The sequence below is a fragment of the Gorilla gorilla genome, chromosome X, assembly GCF_029281585.2.
Source record: "Gorilla gorilla gorilla isolate KB3781 chromosome X, NHGRI_mGorGor1-v2.1_pri, whole genome shotgun sequence".
Classification (NCBI taxonomy): domain Eukaryota; kingdom Metazoa; phylum Chordata; class Mammalia; order Primates; family Hominidae; genus Gorilla; species Gorilla gorilla.
Window position 1 is genome coordinate 44615375 of NC_073247.2, and position 22219 is coordinate 44637593.

At 34.8% G+C, this 22219-nt stretch overlaps 1 long non-coding RNA gene across 1 annotated transcript in view; it reads left to right on the forward strand.

The window, feature by feature from the left end:
• LOC134757897 (uncharacterized) overlaps window positions 1-22219 on the forward strand; it is a 559232-nt gene that overhangs the window by 347391 nt on the left and 189622 nt on the right. The gene's annotated exons all lie outside the window — the stretch shown is intronic.

Genomic DNA, 22219 nt, shown 5'->3' on the forward strand with positions numbered 1-22219 from the left:
GTAGAAAAAAGTAGTTATAACTATTAGCTGTGATCATGTGATCAGTTGCAGGAATGAAGATTGTAATTATTACAAATTTTGATGTCTTATTTCATTATGTTTGTGTGTATATATAATATATACCAATGGTTGTATTGTCTTCTTTTACCCACTTATCATCTAACATAGTATATTTTAATAATAGTTATTGCCATCATATTATTTTTTACCTATTTTAAACAGTTTTAATTTATGTACCATAAAATTAATGCATTTCAATGATTTTAACTATATTCACAGAATTGTACAGCCATTACAACAGTCTAATATTAGATTTGCCCAACAACTGTCAATCCTTATTCTTCCCTTGCTCCAGCTTTAGGTAGCCCCTAATCTACTTCCAATCTCTACAGTTTTAACTATTCAGGATATTTCATATAAACAGATTTATACAGTATGTGTTCTTTTGAATCTACATTATTTCACTGAGCATAATGTTTTGAGGTTCACTTATGTACTATACACCAATATTTCACTTATCTTTACTGTCATTTTGTTATATAGATCTACTGCATTTTGTGTAACCATCATTCATCAACTCATGGACATTTGAGTTACTTCCACTTCTTGGCTACAGTGAATATTGCTGCGCTAAACACATAAAAATCTTTGTGTGAACATATGTTTTAATTTGTCTGTGATGAATATTTTGGAGTGAAATTGCTGGGTCACGTGGTAACTCTATGTTTAAATTTTTGAGGAACTGCCAAACTATTTTCCAATGTGACTGCACCATTTTACACCATCCTCAGCAACATATGAAGGTTACATTTTCATGACACTCTTGCCAACACTTGCTATCATGTCCTTTTTATTATAGCCATTACAGTGGGTAGTAAGTGGTATTTCATGTGGTCTTGATTTGCTTTTCCTTAGTTGCTAATAATATCAAGCATCTTTTCATGTGCTTAATGGCCATTTGGATATACTCTTTTTTGAAATACTTATTCAAGTTCTTCACCCATTAAAAATATGAATCTTTTTATTATTCAGTTGTTAGAGTTCTTTGTATATTCAATGTATGTCCCTATTGAATATATAATTTACAAATATTTCTCCCTTTCTGAGAGATGTCTTTTCATTTTCTTTTGTTGTGGTGATTGTGTAGAACAACAGAAACTTTTTTCTTTTATTTTTTCAGAGAAAATGATTTTGTTTCATTTATTTACTTAATTATTTTTCTTTCCCGACATTTATTTTGTGTTCAGTGGGTACATGTGCAGGTTTGTTACATGGGAAAATTGCATCTTGTTATTTTCTTGATTGTACTTTTTTGAAATGCAAACATTTAATTTTGAGTAAGTCTATTTTTTTTTCTTTTACTGCTCTGCTTTTGGTGTCATTTCTAAGAAATAATTGCCTAGCTCAAGATCAGAAAGAAATGTATACCATGTTTTATCCTAAAGTTTACAGTATTAGCTCTTACATGTAGGTCTGCAGTCTACTTTGTATTGATTTTTGCATAGGTTGTGAGGTTCACGTTCAAATTAACTTTTTTTTTCATTTACATGTCCAACTGTCCCCACATCATTTTTTTCCTGTTCACATTTATTTTATTCTTTAAATTTGTGAGGTTATATAAATATGCATGTATTTTATGCATATATACAATGATATAATAAAACCAGGGTAATTAGCATATTCATCACCCCAAACATTTATAATTTCTTTTTTTTTTTTTTTTGAGACGGAGTCTCACTCTGTCGCCCAGGCTGGAGTGCAGTGGCATGATCTCGGCTCATTGCAAGCTCCGCCTCCTGGGTTCACGCCATTCTCCTGCCTCAGCCTCCTGAGTAGCTGGGACTACACAGGCACCCGCTACCATGCCCGGCTAATTTTTTTGTATTTTTAGTAGAGACTTTGGCTGGGGAGACCTCAAAATCATGGCGGGAGTTGAAAGGCACTTCTTACATGGCGCAGCAAGAGAAAATGAGAAAGAAGTAAAAGTGGAAACCCCTGATAAACCCATCAGATCTTGTGAGACTTATTCACTATCACGAGAATAGCATGGGAAAGACCAGCCCCCATGATTCAGTTACCTCCCCCTGGGTCCCTCCCACAGCAGGTAGGGATTCTGGGAATTCAAGTTGGCCCCTCCAAATCTCATGTCCTCACATTTCAAAACCAATCACTACTTCCCCACAGTCCCCCAAAGTCTTAGCTCATTGCAGCTTTAACCCAAAACTCCACAGTCCAAAAGTCTCATCTGAGACAAGGTAAGTCCCTTCCATCTATGAACCTGTAAAATCAAAAGCAAGCTAGTTATCTCCTAGATACAATGGAGGTACAGGTATTGGGTACATACAGCTGTTCCAAATGGGAGAAATTGGCCAAAACAAAGGGGTTACAAAGATCATGCAAGTCCGAAATCTAGCAGGGCAATCAAATTTGAAAGCTCCAAAATGATCTCCTTTGACTCCAGGTCTCACATCCAGATCATTCTGATGCAAGAGGTAGGTTCCCATGGTCTTGGCAGTTCCACCCCTGTGGCTTTGCAGGCTACAGCCTTCCTCCCAGCTGCTTTCTATTGGCTGGTGCTGAGTGTCTGCAGCTTTTCCAGGCACACGTGCAAGCTGTTGGTGGATCTACCATTCTGGTGTCTGGAGGATGGTGGCCCTCTTCTCACAGCTACACTAGGCAATGCCCCAGTAGGAATTCTTGGTCAGGGCCCTGACCCCACATTTCTCTTCCACACTGCCCTAGCAGAGGTTCTCCATGAGGGCCCTGCCCCTGCAGCAAACTTTGGCCTGGGCATCCAGGCATTTCCATACATCTTCTGAAATCTAGGTGGAGGTTCCCAAACCTCAATTATTGGCTTCTCTGCACCCACAGCCTCAACACCCCATGGAAGCTGCCAAGGCTTGGGGCTTTCACTCTCTAAAGCTCTCTGTTGGCTCTATGTTGGCCCCTTTCAGCCATGGCTGGAGCAGCTGGGACACAGGGCACCAAGTCCCTAGGTTGCACACAGCACGGGGACCCTGGGCCCAGACCATGTAACTACTTTTTCCTCCTGGGCCTCTGGGCCTGTGATGGGAGGGGCTGCTGTGAAGGTCTCTGATGTGACCTGGAGACATTTTCCCCATGGTCTTGGGGATTAACATTAGGCCCCTTGCTACTTATGCAAATTTCTGCGGCTGGCTTGAATTTCTCCTCAAAAAATGGGTTTTTCTTTTCTACTGCATCATCAGGCTGCAAATTTTCTGAACTTTTATGCTCTTTCCCTTTTAAAACAGAATGCTTTTAACGGCACCCAAGTCACCTCTTGAATGCTTTTCTGCTTAGAAATTTCTTCCACCACATACCCTAAGTCATCTCTCTCAACTTCGAAGTTCCACAAATCTCTAGGGCAGGGACAAAATGCGGCCAGTCTCTCTGCTAAAACATAGTAAGAGTCACCTTTGCTCCAGTTCCAAACAAGTTCCTCATCTCCATCTGAGACCACCTCAGCCTGGACCTTAATGTTCATATCACTATGAGCATTTTTGTCAAAGCCATTCAACAAATATCTAGGAGGTTTTAAACTTTTCCACATGTTCCTGTCTTCTTCTGAGCCCTCCAAACTGTTCCATCCTCTGTCTGTTACCCAGTTCCAAAGTCACTTCCACATTTTTGGGTATCTTTTCAGCAACGCCCCACTCTAGTGGTACCAATTTACTGTATTAGTCCTTTTTCACGCTGCTAATAAAGACATACCTGAGAATGGGATGAAAAAGAGGTTTAATTGGACTTACAGTTCCACATGGCTGGGGAGACCTCAGAATCATGGCAGGAGGTGAAAGGCACTTCTTACATGGCAGTGGAAAGAGAAAATGAGAAAGAATCAAAAGCGGAAACCCCTGATAAACCCATTAGATCTCATGAGACTTATTCACTATCATGAGAATAGCACAGGAAAGACCGGCCCCCATGATTTAATTACCACCCCCTGGGTCCCTCCCACAACACATGGGAATTCTGGGAGATACAATTCAAGTTGAGATTTGGCTGGGGACACAGCCAAACCACATCATTTAATTAAAATTTAAGTATTAAATAGCATAAAGTAGCCTGGGTGTGGTGGCTCACATCCGTAATCTCAGCACTTTGGGAGGCCGAGAAGGGTAGATTGCTTGCGCCCAGGAGTTAAAGATCAGCCTGGGCAACATGGTGAAACCTTGTCTCTACAAAAAATACAAAAAAAAAAAAAAATAGTCACATATGGTGGTGCAAGCCTATAGTCCCAGCTACTCTGAGAGGCTAAGGTGAGAGTAACACCTGGGCCTGGTAGGTTGAGGCTGCAGTGAGCCAAGATCATGCCACTGCAGTCCAGCCTGGGTGACAGAGTAAGGCCCTGTCTTAAAACAAAAAATAAAAGTAATTTAAAATAATTATACAGCTAAAAAAAAATTCCTGATTCCCACTATATCTTCCCAGTCAAACAATCCAGGAGTCGAAACCATCAACTGCTTCTTTATAAAAATCTTTCAATGCTTAATTTAAAGGCAACGATAGTAAAGACAATTTTGGAAAATTAAAAAGTAGTAAAAAAAGAAAATCAATCATGTTCCCACTACCTAAACACAACCATTTTCATTTTATGCACATATGTGCTCAGTCTTTTTCTATGTACATAGATATTTGGCATAACTTTAATAATAGTATAGATACCATATGTATAATATATTTGTATGTATCTACATACATCACAATTCTTATTGTAAAGGATGCATAGAAACAGTGGATTAGGTGGGAGATCAGAGTATGGGTCACACTCAAGAATGGGGAGACAGTTACCCCATGCAAAATAATTTTCCTAGATCTTTTAACCAAAATATATTATGCAGATGTGACTTAATGCTAAATCACATGCCTGTTAATGACTGTTTCTAATTTTACACAATGTAGATTGTGCTGTTTGAGAAGTAGGACTTCTATCAGAAACCCAAATGTGATGTCTTAAACACAGAAAAGAAGCCTAGTGTGGTCAGTCCAGGGTTACCCTTGTTTTCCAAAACGACATCAAGGACTTAGACTTTTTCTATCTTTCTACCTTTGCCCTTTTTTACATAGAAGTGAAACTCATGATCACAAGATGGCTGCAGGAACCCCAGCCACCATGCTTAATACCAAACAGCCATAAACTGTTTCTTGAACAATTTCCAAATTTCCATGTTTATAACTGGTGAGTGTGTTTATGTATTTTGTATCCAAGTGTAATTAAGTAATTATAGCTCTAGCAGCACATATATGTGAAAAGCTTAAATAGATATATGTATATACAGTCACATACACACATATATAACTTAACTAAAAATTAAACAATTATGACTGTAGCAGGACATATATATATATAAATATACAATTGAAAAAAAGATCTCTAGGAACTTGACCAGAAAATGTGAAAGGTCACATTAGCCTAGGAATTCAAATGCACCATTATGTATAAGCCTTTGATGATACAGTCCTGTATATTCCAGTGGATTGGAAATAATGCCTGCCCCTGATGCCTGAGAAAAGGTACTGAGCCCCTTAAGACTTGGAAGTAAAATGAAGATACCCAATAATTTATATTTTTGAATGTTACTGGAATTATCTTCCATGAGAAGCATTTGTATCGAAGTTATTTTTATGTTGTAAAGACAATTAATCAGGGGCTATGTGGGATGACCTTAAGGTAATGAAGACCAATATGAAATGCTCAGCTAATAATCTGATACAGTAATCCAGATATGGGCAATTACAGGTCAGAACGACAACAATGACAAGGGAAAAAGAAAGGAAGAGACATTATTAAGAGGAACTTCAAGAACAGATTCTTTCAATATTTAGCAATGTCTATATATGGAACAAATTAAATAAATCAACAATGACTCCAAGATTTCCAGCTTGTATTGCCTGGGCAAAATGACACATAGCTGAGCAAGAATGTGCCAGTATTTATATTTGCAGTTTTCTTTAAAATAAATTGTTAAATGTAAAGAATTAAGTCAATAATTCGATATATTATTTATAGGCTATATATGTAATACACTTTATATTAAAATGATGTTTAAATATTAAAAGGTAATGAGTTCCTACTGGAGAATACCATAAAACACTACCTTCAGCTTTCTAGAGATGGTAAGATATAGCTCGCCAATTATTTTATTCTTTCTTATAATAATAAGAAAACCATGTTTGGAAGTCTAAAATTAAGGCCAAGCATGTAGATTTTAAGATATTCAGATTTCTAAGAAGTGTTAAGGCTACTGTTCTTAGTTTCTTTACTGAAAATAGTATAATTGTCAATGATTTCAAACCTCTAATTGATGATTTTTTTTCTGTTTAGACAATAATTTTTTTATGCAGTGTGTAAATCTCTTTAAAGCCCATAGGGGAAGTGAGCCTGTTTTGACACTTGCATTATATTCCATACAATGTGTTTTGTGACTGAATTAAGGATATTCTACAAAATCACTACTAACCTATTGTGTAGATTATTACATACCTTCCGACAGACATTGGATATTTGGGAAATGGGAGAAGGGGCTGTTTTATTACAATTTCAGTCTCTGTGAAGTATAAGGTTAAAAATATTAGGGTCCTTTTTGCAATTAATAATTAACCAGGTTTTGGTAAAAAATAATTTCTAAATCATAAGAAATTTACTAAAATATATCTGCTTTTTATTTGAACATTTGTTATAGATTTGGATTTTGCAAAAAGTGAAATTATCTTTCTTGAGGTAATAACTTTTAAACTGTAACTTCTAAAGAGTGTTTTATGTAATTAGAAAAATTTACAAATAAGTTATTAGAAATAAAAAAAATTAATACTCATTCAAAAGAAGCAAAGACTATTCAATAAAATGAGAATAGCAATCACCCTGAAAGGACACAATCAATCACACACGAACTGGTAATGTTACACAGTTAAAATATGCACTCTTAGAAAACCCAAACAGAATTCTATTTTAACACAGTAGATTTTTATATTACATCATTTTGTTTCAAAGTTTATATATTTGCTCTTTGATCTGCGTGCTATTTAGATGAATAGATAATTGTTTTCAGGGGATAATGACATTTTTTGATGCTTTGCTTTTGTTTTGACATTTGATATTTTGTGGTCTGAAAATATGGCTTATAAAAATGTCTCTTTAGGTAGAATGCTTTAATGTTTTGTTGAGAGTTCTATACAAATGGATACTCCATTAGAGGTTAAAAACTTTCATTCTTACAGACAATCTCTCTTCTCACTCTCTTCTTCTGTCTTTTTCTCTTTCTCTCTCAGAAAAAAAAAATTATGTAATATTATTTAAATCCCAAGGAATCATATTAGTCTTTTGACTTAAAATACTAAAATATTTTACTGTGATGATTCTAGTATTTTGGTATTGTCTAGGAGTTTTGCTATATGTATTTTCTTGCTTTTTTGTTTGGTGCATAAAAAATATGAGTTTTTAAATTATCCATTGGTTATTAATTTTATTATTATAGAAATGTTCATTAGTGTTCTATTGATGCTTTCACAAATTACCAAAAACTCAGGGGCTAAAAATGATGCACATTTATTATACTGTATTTCTGTAGATTAGAAATCTTACACAAGTGTCACTGGACTTCAATCAAATGTTTTCCTTCCTGGATACCCTGAGGGAAAATAAGTTTCTCTGACTTTTACAACTTCCAGAAGCCACTCACAAATTCATTCACTCATGGCCCTTGCCTCCATCTTCAAAATGAGTATCATTGCAGGTCTCTTATCCTTTTGCCATCATATCTTTTGACCACAGCCAGGAGGGGTTCTCTGCTTTTAAAGGTTCATAATTAGGTTGAAACTTATTGGATAATCCAAGATAATCTCTCCTTCTCCAGTCCTTAACTTCAGTCACATTTGCAAAGTCTCCTTTGCAGTGTGATATGACATATTCACAGATTACAGGGATTAGGAAATGCACATCCTCGAGTTCTAATCAATGATTTTGGTTCTCACCTTGAATGTTGCCTTTTGTGAAATGAATACTGTCTTATATGATATGAATATTGCCTCTTGTGATTGACATTTGTTCTTGTTTGTCAAGTAAATCATATTTCACCCTTTCATTTTTCAACATTTGTGTTAACTTTCTAAAGTGATTTTTTTGGGGGCTAGATATTTGCCAGAGGTTTTTTTCACCTCAAATTCGGTATTTGATAGGAGGAATTTGTCTATTCTACTTTATTGTGATAACTGATATAGTTAATTTTATTTTCTTCATTTTATTTTAGGTATTCCATCTATTTTTTTTTTTTGTTTACTAATACAAGAGAAAGACAGTCACCTTCTAACTGTTCTCACTAGGGTCATTTAATTCATTTGGATTAAAATTTTGTGGGGTTACCTATATTTTTATGATAAAATGATATATTCAAGGATTGCATGTAGCAAGTATCACTGCCTATGGGTCCTTGTACATTGAAACTCTGGGCCTCTGGAATAGGTGTGAATCATACGTCAACATATGAGAAAAGCCATATATGACAAACCCAATGTTAGTTTCATAATGAAAAAGGAAAACTTGAAAGTGATTCTGTAAGTTCTGGAATGCAATAAGGGTGACCATTTTTACCACTTTTATTCAACATAGTACTAGAAGTCCTAGCCAGAGAAATGAGACAAGAGAAAGAAATAAAGGAGATCCATATTGGAAATGAAAAAGCTAAATTATCTTTGTTTGCATAGGCTATAATCTTATATTTAGAAAAAACTAAAAATTCCACCAAAAAAACTATTAGAACTGATAAGTTTAGGAAAGTTGCAGAATACAAAACCAATGTACAGAAATCAGTAGCACTGTGATATGCCAAAAGTGAACAATCTGAAAAAGAAACCAGGAGAGTAATCCTATTTATGGTAGCTACAAATAAAATAAAATATCTAGGAATAAACTTAGCCAAAGAAGTGAAAGATCTCTATAGTGAAAACTGTCAAACGTTAATGAAAGAAGTTGAAGAGGACACAAGGAAATGAAAAGATAGTCAGTTTGCATACATTAGAAGAATCAACACTGTTAAAAGGTACATACTACCCAAAGCAATCTTCAGATTCAATGAAACCCTTATGAAAATATCTATGACATTTTCTACAGAAGTAGGAAAAAAATACCAGAATTTATATGGAACTACAAAAAATTCAGAATAGCGAAAGCCATCCTGATCAAAAAGAACAAAGCTGGAGGAATAATATTACCTGACTTCAAGTTATGCTACAAAGCTGTAGCAACCCAAATAGCATGGTACTGGCATCAAAAGAGACACATAGACCAATGGAACAGAATAGAGAACCCAGAAATAAATCCATACATTGACAGTGAACTCATTTTCGGCAAAGTTGCCAAGAATCTAGACTCAGAGCAATTAGACAAGGGAAAGAAATAAAGGGCATCCAAATTGGAAAAGAGAAAGTCAAACTATCTCTGTTTGCAGATGATATGCTTATTTACCTAGAAAATCCTAAAAACTCCTCCAAAAGACTCTTAGATTTGATAAATGAATTCGGCAAAGTCTCTGATTACAAAAAGAATGTACACAAATCAGTAGCACTGCTATGCACCAGCAATGACCAACCTGAGAATCAAAGCAAGAACACAATCCCTTTTACAACAGCTGCAAAATAAAATAAAATAAAATTAAAATAAAATAAAATAAATAAATACCTAGTAATACACTAAATGAAGGATGTGAAAGAGCTCTACAAGGAGAACTACAAAACACTGCTGAAATAAATCATAGATAACACAAACAAATGGAAACGCATCCCATGCTCATGGATTGGAAGAATTGTGTCTGGAATTGGTTCCTTCTGGTGGGTTCTTGGTCTCGCTGACTTCAAGAATGAAGCCGTGGACCCTTGCGGTGAGTGTTACAGTTCTTAAAGATGATGTGTCTGGAGTTTGTTCCTTCAGATGTTCAGATGTGTCCGGAGTTTCTTCCTTCCAGTGGGTTTGTGGTCTCGCTTGACTTCAGGAGTGAAGCCGCAGACCTTCCCAGTGAGTGTTACAGCTCTTAAAGGTGGCACGTCTGGAGTTGTTTGTTCCTCCCTGTGGGTTTATGGTCTCACTGACTTCAGGAGTGAAGCTGCAGACCTTCACAGTGAGTGTTACAGCTCATAAAGGTAGTGCGGACCCAAAGAGTGAGCAGCAGCAAGACTTATTGTGAAGAGCAAAAGAACTGGAAGGTGACCCGAGGAGGTTGCCGCTACTGGCTGGGGTGGCCAGCGTTTATTCCCTTATTTGGCTCCATCCACATCCTGCTGATTGGTCCATTTTACAGAGCGCTGATTGGTCCATTTTACAGAGTGCTGATTGGCCCGTTTTTACAGAGTGCTGATTGGTGCATTTACAAACTTTTAGCTAGGCACAGAGCGCTGATTGGTGTGTTTTTACAGAGTGCTGATTGGTGCGTTTACAAACCTTTAGCTAGACAGAAAAGTTCTCCAAGTCCCCACCCAACCCAGAAGCCCAGCCAGCTTCACCTCTCAGGATCAATATTGTGAAAACAACCATAACCATCCAAAGCAATCTACAGATTTGATGCAATTCCCATCAACATACCAGCATCATTTTTCACAGAATTATAAAGAACAATCCTGAAGTTCATATGGAACCAAAAAAGAGGCCAAATAGCCAAAGCAATCCTGAGCAAAAATAACAAATCTGGAGGCATCACATTACTGGACTTCAAATTATACTACAAGGTTATATTTTCCAAAACAGCAGGGTAATGATATAAAAGTAGGCATATAGACCAATGGAACAGAATAGATTACCCAGAAATAAATCGAAGTATGTACAGCCAACTCATCTTTGACAAAGCATACAAAAATATTAATTGGGGGAATGGACACCTTATTTAATAAATGGTACTGGAAAAGCTGGCAAGCCACATGTAGAAGAATAAAACTGGATCACTATCTGTCACCTTATACAAAAATCAATTCAGGATGGATCAAAGACTTAAATATAACACCTGAAACAATAAAAATTCTAGAAGAAAATATTCGAAAAACTCTTCTAGACATCAGCCTAGGCAAAGAATTCATGCCTAAGGCCCCAAAAGCAAATGCAACAAAAACAAAAATAAATAAATGAGACCCAATTAAACTAAAAAAGCCTCTTCATAGCAAAGGAAATAATAATCAAGTAAACACACAATTCACAGAGTGGGAGAAAATATTTGTAAATTACAGATCTGACAAAGAACTACTACCCAGAATTTACAAGGAACTCAAATCAGCAAGAAAAAAAATTAATCATAATCCTATCACAAAATGGCCAAAGAACATGAACAGACATTTCTCAAAAGAAGATACACAAATGTTCAACAAACACATGAAAAAATGCTCAGCATCACTAATCATAAGGGAGCTGAAACTTAAAACCACAATAAGACATCACCTTACTCCTACAAGAATGGCCATTATTTAAAAGTCAAAAAATAATAGATGTTGGCATGGATGTGGGGAAATGAGAATGCTTATATACACTGCTGGTGGGAATGTAAATTAGCACAACCTCTATGGAAAATTGTATGGAGATTCCTTAAGGAGCTAAAAGTAGATCTGTGATTTGATCCAGCCATCTCACTACTGGGTATCTACACAAAGAAAGAAAAAAAGTCACTATATGAAAAGGACACTTGAACATGTATGTTTATAGCAGCACAATTCACAATTACGGAGATGTGGAACCAATCTAAGTACCCACTGACTCATGAATTGATAAAGAAAACATGTTATATATACACCATGGAATACTACTAAGCCATTAAAAAGGAACGAAACAATGTATTTTGCAGCAACTTGAATGGAGCTGGGGGGCATTATTCTAAGTGAAATAACACAGGAGTGAAAAACCAAAAATTGTATGTTCTCACTTATAAGTAAAAGCTAAGCTATGAGTATGCAAAGGTAAACAGAGTGATATAATGAACTTTAGAGATTAGAAGAAGGTGAGTGGGAGGAGGGCTTGGGAAAAAACACTACACCTTAGGTGTGATGTACGCTTCTCAGGTGACAGGTGCACGAAAATATCAGAATCTACTACTAGATAAATCATCCATGTAACTAGAAACTACTTGTGCCCCCAAAGCTATTGAGATATAATTAATAAAAAACAAACAAAAACTGCAAGTTAAAATTGATTAATTCACTGTTAGAGACTTCAACAACACTCTATCAGTAATTGACAGATCTAGCAGGCAGAAAATCAGTACAAACATAGACAGCCCAAGCCATTAACTGGATCTAATTGACATAGAACACCTTCATTCAAAAACAGCAGAAGACATAGTCTTCTCGAGCTCACATAGGACGTTCAACAAAATAGATAATATTCTGTAATATAAAACACACCATAATTTTAAAAAATAGAAATGATAAAAGTATGCTGTCACAATATAATGGAATTAAGCTGAATAATAACATAATATAATGGAATTAAGCTAAATAATAACAGAAAGATAGCTGTAAAATCCCAAAATCATTGGAGATTAAACAACATACTTCTAAATAGTATGTGTCTCAAAAAAGTCTCAAAGGAATTTAAAAGCATTTGGTACTAAATGAAAATGAAAATACTACCTATCAAACTTTGTGTGATAGAGTGAATATAGAATAAGGTGAAATTTGTAGCATTGAATGCATACTTTAGAAAACAGGAATATCTAAATTCAACATTCTAAACTCCTATTTTAGGAAACTAGATAAAGAAGAGCAATATAAACCTCAATCAAGCAGAAGAAAAGAAAATAACAGAAGAAATTAGAGCAGAAATCAGTGAAATACTAAACAGGAAATCAATGGAGAAATTCAAATGAAAACAAAAGCTGGATCTTTGAAAAGATCAAAAAAAAATTTTAAAACTCAAATCAGGCTAACCATTAGGAAAAAAAAGGCACGAATTGAAAATACCAGAAAGGAAAAAGAGAACATCATTGCTGATCCCACAGTCATTAAAAAGATAACAAAAGAATATTATGAAAAAGTCTATGCCCGCATATTTGAAAACTTAAGAATGAAATTATACCAATTTTCTACAATCTGTGATGGAAAATAGAAAAAAATAATAATAACTTTTCTAACTAGATCCAGATAGGTTTACTGGTGATTTCTACCAAATGTTTAAGGATGAAATTATACCAATTTTCTAAAATCTGTGCCAGAAAATAGAAAAAAAAGGGAATACTTCCTAACTCCTAACTCATTCTATAAGGCTAGCACCTCCCTAATACCGAAATTAGATAAAGAAATAACAGGAAGGGAAAACTACAAACCAATATCCCTAATGAACATAGCTGCAAAAACTCACAATATACTATTAGGAAATCAACACCAACAATGTATAAAGTAGTTGTACATTAAGTGAAATTATTTCAGATATGCAAGGCTGGTTCAACAATTGAAAAATTAATATAAATAACATATCCCGTCAACAGCGTAAGAAGAAAAATCATATGACCATAAGAATAGATAGAGAAACAGAATTTAACAATATCCAACACTGGTTTATTACAAAAACTCTCAGAAACCTGAATACAGGAGAAATTCCTCAACTTCATAAAGAAACCTGCAAAAAATAATGTCGGGAATGTTATTGTAGATAAAATTTATATAATAATGTAGGGAATGTTAATGGTGAGAAACTAGATTCTCCATATTATTTCTTCATATTACTGGGAAAAAGGCAGTGAAACCCTCGCTCACAACTACTATTCAACATGGTATTGGAAGTCCTAGCTAGTGCAATAAGACAAAAAAATGAAAATGAAAGATACATAGATTGGGAAGAAGAAATAAAACTGTTATTTACACAGCTGGTGTGATTTTCTATTCAGAAAACCCCTAAGAATAGACCAAGAAAAGCCCTAAACTAATGAGCAATTTTAGCAAGGTTGCAGGATACAAGGTTAATAAACTAAGTCGTTAATAAACTACTTTTCTGTATATTATCAAGGAAGATACATTAAACTAGATAAATTTGTATTAAGACTAGTGACAAATTTATAGCCATTTTAAAGCTTACAGGGTATGTCCTAACACATTTTTTTAAACTATGGTTACTAAAACAAAGAATAGATCAAAACAAAGAAACCGGAGCTCAAAAAGATTCAGAAAATTTACTGCAATAGAGACCAGAAACATTGAAACCCATTGGCTGACTCTTTTATTCTTAGGCCCAAACCCTGGGCACCAGGAATCTCATGGCAGATATTCTGCAATATCCCAAATAGGCATTCCCCCAATGACCATATTAATTATGGATATCGAAGACAATGAATGAGAAAGTTCAGTCCATAAAATGGAACTACATTCTGATAGATTGGCTATCCAGAGGGCTTCTCCACTGAAGGCAGAAAATCAATACTAATCCTTTCTAGCAGGCTATGCTATATATTACAGACAAAAAGCTACTGTAAATTCCTTCCTCTTCCCCTCACTCAAATAAAGTTGTTGCATTCCTTCTCCATCATTTTATAATGAATATATTGGGGGCAGGTAATTTATCTTTTTGATATAAAGGTGCCACATTTGGACTTAATGAATAAGAGGATAGATCAAACATTTAATTCAAGCTGGATTTGGTAATTAGATGAGCCTAAGAGAATGTCTCTCTTTGGAAGAATATAAATGCACTGAAAAAAAGTAAATAAATTTAATATGTATATATTGGGGAAAGCACCAGTATGAATATTGAACTAGGAAATAAAAAGGCATGTCATGTTTGGTGACTTCCCAATAGTCCATCAGCCTCCTTTCTTCCTCAATTTATAGAAATCCAATTTGTTCAAGTAGCAATGTGTGTGTGTCGTTCTCCAAGCCTTAGGGAAGCCATATTTAATATAAACCAAGCAAAATAATCCCAGTACTATTTTGTGAGGGCTTTTTTTTTTTCTTTTGAGACAGAGTCTCGCTCTGTGGCTAGGCTGGAGTGCAGTGGTGCGATCTCGGCTCACTGCAACCTCCGCCTCCCGGGTTCAAGCAATTCTCCTGCCTCAGCCTCCTGAGTAGCTGGGACTACAGGCGAGCATCACCACGCCCAGCTAATTTTTGTACTTTTAGTAGAGACGGGGTTTCACCATGTTGGCCAGAATGGTCTCGATCTCTTGACCTCGTGATTCGGCCTCCCAAAGTGCTGGGATTACAGGTGTGAGCCACCATGCCGGGCCTGTTTTGTTTTTTTGTTTGTTTGTTTTTGTTTTTCTTTGAGGTGGATAAGTAACTCACTTATGTCTCGAGCCATAGGGTCAAGGATACTGTGGATTTAGAAAAAAATAACACACCTTTTTCCTTTAACCAAAATTTATTTTAGAGAAGATGGTACTTGGAGATGTTTCAGTCATGTTTAAATCATGAGCGTATAAAACTAACAAAAATACGCCAAGTGTGGCATTGAAGATATGTAGAAAAAGCTTAGCTATTTGTTGTCATTGCTGAGGCTTTTTGCCAGATATGGAATCATTCAATTTTCTTATTATATTAATTAAATGCCTTTATTATGGAGTTTTGTTATCTCTTTTTTTAAATTAGGATATAAGTTACTCTGCTATAATAAAGAGAACTAAAAATATAGAAACTCATACCAGGTGAGGTTTTATTTCTCTACATGTAATAGTTCAGCAATGCATGGGCTATTCAGGGTGAGTCGGCTGCTGGGTCTACAATGCCGTGAAGGAAACGAGACTTATTCTATCTTATTTCTTTGCTACCTCTCCACCTCCACCCCCAATGGCGTTGCCCTCATCAGCATGATCAGCATTAACATTATGACCACATTGATATTCTAGCCTTTAAAAAAGGGAAAATGGAGAGAAAACAATTTTAGTTTTAAAATAATGTGAGCAGAATGTCGCACACATTCTTTCTACTCACCCTCCAGTAGCCGAAATTCAAATGGCCACACCTAGCTTCATGGGATTCTAGGACATGAAACTTCTAGTTGGGAGTTCATGCCCTGCTAAAACCTTGGGTAAACAGTTGGGTTTACATTGCTCAAAAGACAAACAAAAACAAAAACAAAACAAAACAAAACAAAAAAACAAAAAAAAATAGTTTTTTTTCTACACTTGTAGCAATTGAAACACTTTAAGAAATAACTGATCTGAACGGTCAAATATTTCTGAGATTTTAACAAGATAAACAATGATAATTATTTTTAATGTTTATCTTTAAGAAGTTCTGGCTGGGCATGGTGGCTTACGCCTGTAATTCCAGAAATTTGGGAGGCCGAAGCAGGTGGATCACTTGCGGTCAGGAGTTTGAGACCAGACTGGCCAACATGGTGAAACCCTGTCTCTACTAAAAATATTAGGTTGGTGCCATTTGGCAAAAACCGCAATTACTGTTGCACCAACCAAATACAAAAATTAGCCTGGTGTGGTGGCATGTGCCTGTAGTCCCAGCTACTTGGCAAGCTGAGGCAGGAGGATCACTTGAACCTGGAAGGTGGAAATTTCAGTGAGCTGATATCATGCCACTGCACTCCAGCCTAGGCAACAGAGCAAGACTGTCAAAAACAAAAAAACAAACAAAACCATAAAACAGCCGGGCACGATGGCTCATGCCCGTAATCCCAGCACCTTGGGAGGCTGAAGCAGGCGGATCACCTGAGGTCGGGAGTTCGATACCAGACTGACCAACATGGAGAAACCCGTCTCTTCTAAAAATACAAAATTAGCTGGGTGTGGTGGCACATGCCTGTAATCCCAGCTACTCGAGAGGCTGAAGCAGGAGAATCGCTTGAACCCAGGAGGTGGAGGTTGTGGTGAGCCGAGATCGTGCCACTGCACTCCAGCCTGGGCAACAAGAGTGAAACTCTGTCTTAAAAAACAAAACAAAACAAAAACAAACAAAAAAAACCCAGAAAAAAACCCCCAGGATTTCTTTACTTTGAAAAAAAGTGAGTTCAAAAACATACCATAGAGGAAGCCAGACTGCAGGAATTGAACACAAACGATTATATAAATAATGTTGGTAAGGAAAGTGTGGAAAAATATATAGGCATGTAAATTTAAGACTACCATTTTAAAGCTGAAATGAATGAGCATATCCCAACATTGGTAGGTAGAACAACAAAAATTAATATGGTGAATTATATCATCAGATATTCAAATGTTAAACTGACTACGTGTTCTTTCACTAAACACTGGCTAATAATGAGCTTTCTTCTTCCCTTTCATATATTGATTGATGGTGATAATATTTTGCTGGATATTTTTCATTTATTACAATGAATTTGTCAGATTTGGGAATCATAGCTTTGCTAGCATCGTAAAGTAAGTTGGAAAATATTCCTGCTTTCTCTATTTTTAAAATAATTCCTTTAAGAGTCAAGTGTTTCTTAATTAAGTAATAGAATTATCAAAGCAAGTCATTTGAACTTGAACTTCTATGTAAGAAGGTTAATTATAGATATTGCACAATTTATATCATATTTTGTTTCTTTACATCAAAATTTAAAAATAAATTTCATAAATTTAATTATAGCCTTTAGTGTCATTAACATCTGTATGACATGTACTATTCCCCCCTTTTCACTCCTGATATTGGAAGTTTGTACTTTTTTTGTTGTACCTTGATTAATTTCCCCAAGGAGTTATGAATTTTAAAAACCAACTTTTACTTTTGTTGATTTTCTCTGTTCCATATTGTTTTCTACTCTATTAATTTTGGCTCACTTCTAACTTATTTCTGTAAAATTTGTTTCTTAATCCCACAGATGATAGATAATACACTCAGTATGATTCCCGACCTATGAAGTTTTTTGAAACTTGCTATATAGCCGAGCATATAAATGCTGCAACTTTAGAAATGTGCACTTTATTAACATTTACTTTCTACAGGTTCCCTGTACTGTGTTTTATACATTTAAAGTTAAAGTTTGATCGTTGTTATTTTGTGTATTTTTACTGATTTTTTTTCTGACAAGCGCTAAGAGACATCTATCAAAATCCTCCAATTTGAATGTGAACTTCTCAATTTATCTTTATTTTTATGTCATTTTATTTCTTTATACATGCTTGGATATGTAATTCAGAGCATACAAGTTAAGGATAGTTATATATTCCTAGTTGATTGACTCTTTTATCATTATGGGATTTTTTTCATTGTAATTAGTATTAATTCTTGTTTTTTAATAGTTTTTTTATTTTTAATTTTTATGGGTACATAATAGGTGAGTATATTTATGGTATACATTAGATACTTTGATACAATCATGCAATGCATAATAATCACATCATAAAGAGTGAAGCATTCATCCTCTCAAGCATTTCTCCTTTGTGTTATAAAGAATTCAATTTCACTCTTTTAGTTACTTTAACATGTATAATTAAGTTATCATTGACTATAGTCACCCTGTTGTGCTATCCAATAGTAGGTCTTATTCATTCTTAGTAATAATTATTGATGTTAGACAATTTTTTCTGAAATCTGTATAGCTACATTGTTTCTTAATTGTTTTGTTTTTATCATATAAATCCATTATCATTTAATTAAAAATACATTATCTTCCTTATATTTAATTTTTTCTCTTTTAAGCAGCATGCACTTAGAATTTTCTTCAGTCTTAATATCTTTGTCTTTAAATTGAAAGAGTTAGATCTTTTTTAATTTGAAATAATTATTGATTTATTTGTACTTGAATCCACCAGCAAACTTTTCTATTTGTCCCATTTTCTATGCTCTTTTTTTTGCTATTTTCTTGACTTATTTTTAGTGAATCAATAATTGAATCATTTCATCTTTGATTAGATTATTTTAAAATACTTTTAATAGTTATGCTAGAGATTATAACAGGTCTTATAGATTTATTAATGTCTAACATAAATTTTTAATTTTAACACCTCCCAAATGATGCAAGGACCTTCAACACTTAAAAGTAATGTAGGCTCCTTTATTTTTGTATTGTTTTTTCTGAATATTAATTCTGCATATACTTAAAACTTATGTACCATATATATTATTGCATTACATATTTAATATACTTTTAGATTCACCCACATATTTGTCCTTTTCATGGTTCTTTATTCCTTTTCATAATTTTGTGTTTTGAACTGCTACAATTTTTTATTGGTTTTATCTAATGATCTCACTTTGGAATTGCTTTTGTATAGAGGTTACTGGAGAGAATTATCTCAGTATTTTTTTTTTCCTTTTCACATAGAAACATTTATTTCACCTGTATTTTTGGAGGATATTTTTATTGGTTATATAATTCTAAGCTGCCAGTTATTAATGCTTACCACTTTAAAGCTGTCAAGTTATTATCTTCTAACATCCAATTTTTCTGATAAGAAGTCATCTTTAAATTTGATTGTTATGCCTTAGAAGGCCACGTGTTGATTAACTTTGGCCATTAAGAGGTTTCTATTCACCTTTGATTTTCAGGATTTTATTATAAATTGTCTAGTTTGGGGGTTGCTTGTTTTTGTTTCTTTGTGTTTTTGTTTTTTCTTTGTTTTGTTTTTGTTTGTTTGTTTGTTTTTGTTTTTTGGCTTGGAGCTCTTAGAGATTTTCCAATCAGTGACTTGACAAACTTATTCATTTGTTATATCTCTTCAAATACTGTTTCTGTGTTATTCTGGTGCTCCAATGACCCAAATGTAACTTTTTATTATTTTCCCACCAGTACTTTTCAAATTTAAAAAAAAATTATTTTTTTTTAATTTTTAATTCTTGTAAGTACATAATGTTTATGGGGTATATAAGATATTTTGATACAGGCATTCAATAATCACATCAGGGTAAATGGGACATCCATCTCCCTCAAGCATTTATTCTTTATTGGTGCTATAAACAATCCAATTATATTCTTTAAGTTTTTTTTAATGTTCAAGAAATTATTGTTGACTGTAGTCATTCTGTCATACTATCAAATACTAGATCTTCTTCTTTTTTTTTTTTTTGGCAGAGTCTCTCTCTGTCTCCCAGGCTGGAATGCAATGGTGTGATCTCCACTCACCGCAACCTCTACCTCCTGGACTCAAGCAATTCTCCCACCTCAGATTCTTAAGTAGCTGGGACTATAGGTGCACACCACCATGCCTGGCTAATTTTGTATTTTTTGTAGTGATGGGTTTCCTCATGTTGTCCAAGTTGGTCTCCACCTCCTGGGCTCAAGTAATCCACCCGCCTCAGTTTCCCAGAATGCTGGGAGTACAGGCACAAGACACTGCACCCAGCCAAATACTAGCTCTTATTCATTCTAGCTATCATTTTGTACTGATTAACCATCCCATTTTCCCCCAGTACACTACTATCATTCCCGGAATATGGCAACCATGCTTCTAAACTCTATCTCCACGAGTTCAATCATTTTAATTTTCAACCTCACAAATACATGAGAACATGCAAAGTGTGTCTTTCTGTGCCTGGCTTATTTCACTTAACATATGACTTCCGGTTCCATGCATATTGCTACAAATGACAGGATCTTGTTCCTTATTATAGCTGAATAGTACTTCATTGCGTATATGTACACATTTTCTTTATCGTTCGTCTATTGATGTACACTAAGGTTGATTCCAAATCTTGGCTATTGTGTAGAGTGCTGCAGTAAACATGGGAGTGCAGATATCTCTTAGATATATGATTTCCTTTCTTTTGCATAATATACTGAGAAGTGGGATTGCTGGATCAATGGCAGCTGTATTATTAGTTTATTGAGGAAACTTCAAACTTTTCTTCATAGTGGTTGTAATAATTACATTCTCACCAACAGTGTACAAGGGTTTTCATTTCTCCACATCCTAGCCAGTATTTGTTATTGCCTGTCTTTTGGATATAAGCCATTTTAACCAGGGGTGAAATGATATCTCGTTGAAGTTTTGATTTGCATTTCTCTGATGATCAACAATGTTAAGCACCTTTTCATATATCTATTTGACATTTGTATGTATTCTTTTGAGAAATATCTACTCATATTTTCCCCATTTTTAATCTTTTTTTAGATTTTTTTTTCAGTAGAGTTGTTTGAGGTGTGTAGATTTGTTCTCGGGTTTTCCATTCTGTTGCATTGGTCTATGTGTCTGTTTTTATGCCAGTACCCTGCTGTTTTGGTTACTATAGCTCTCTAGCATAATTTAAAGACAAGTAATGAGATTCCTCCAGTTTAATTTCTTTTGCTTAGGATAGCTTTGGCTATTCTGGAATTTTTGTAGTTACATTTAAATTATAGGATTGTTTTCTCTATTTCTGTGAAGAATGTCATCTGTAGTGTTGTAGGGATTGCATTAAATCTGTAGATTGTATTGGATAATATGGATATTTTAACAATAGTGATTCTTCCACTCTATGAACATGGAATACCTTTCCCTTTTTGTTTCTTCTTCAATTTCTTCATTAAAGTTTTGTAGTTTTCATTGTAGAGATGTTTCACTTCTTTGGCTAGTTTAATTCCTAGGTATTTTATTTTACTTCCAGCTATTGTAAATGGAATTACTTTTTTATTTCTTTTTCACATTGTTAACTGTTGGCATAGAGAAATGATACTGATTTTTGTATGTTGATTTTGTATCCTGCAACTTTACTGAATTTGTTTCTAAGTTCCCGTAGTTTTCCTGTAGAGTCTTGAGGTTTTTCCAAATATAAGATTATGTCATCAGCAAACAGGATAATTTGGCTTCTTCCTTTCCTATGTGGATGCTCTTTAAATCTTTCTCTTTTCTGATTGTGCTAGTTCGGACTTCCAGTAATATGTTGAATAACAGTGGTCAAAGTGGGCATCCTTGTTTTATTCTAGATCTTAGAGGAAAGGGTTTCAGTTTTTCACTACTTGGCATGATACTAACTGTGGGTCTATCATATATGGCTTTTATTATGTTGAGGTATGTTCCTTCTGTCACCATTTTTTTAGGGTTTTTTTTTTTTGGAGACGGAGTCTGGCTCTGTCGCCCAGGCTGAAGTGCAGGGTTTTTACCATGAATAGGTGTTGAATTTTATCAAATGCTTTTTCAGCATCAGTTGAAATGATCACATGGTTTATATCCTTCTTTCTCTTGATATGATGTATCACATTGACTGATTTGCATATGTTGACCCATCCTTGCATCCCAGGGCTAAATCCCACTTGATCGTGATGAATGATTTTTTAAATGTGTTGTTGAATTCAGTTTGCTAGTATTTTGTTGAGGATCGCTGCATCAATACACATCAGTGATATTGGCTATAGTTTTCTTTTTTTGAT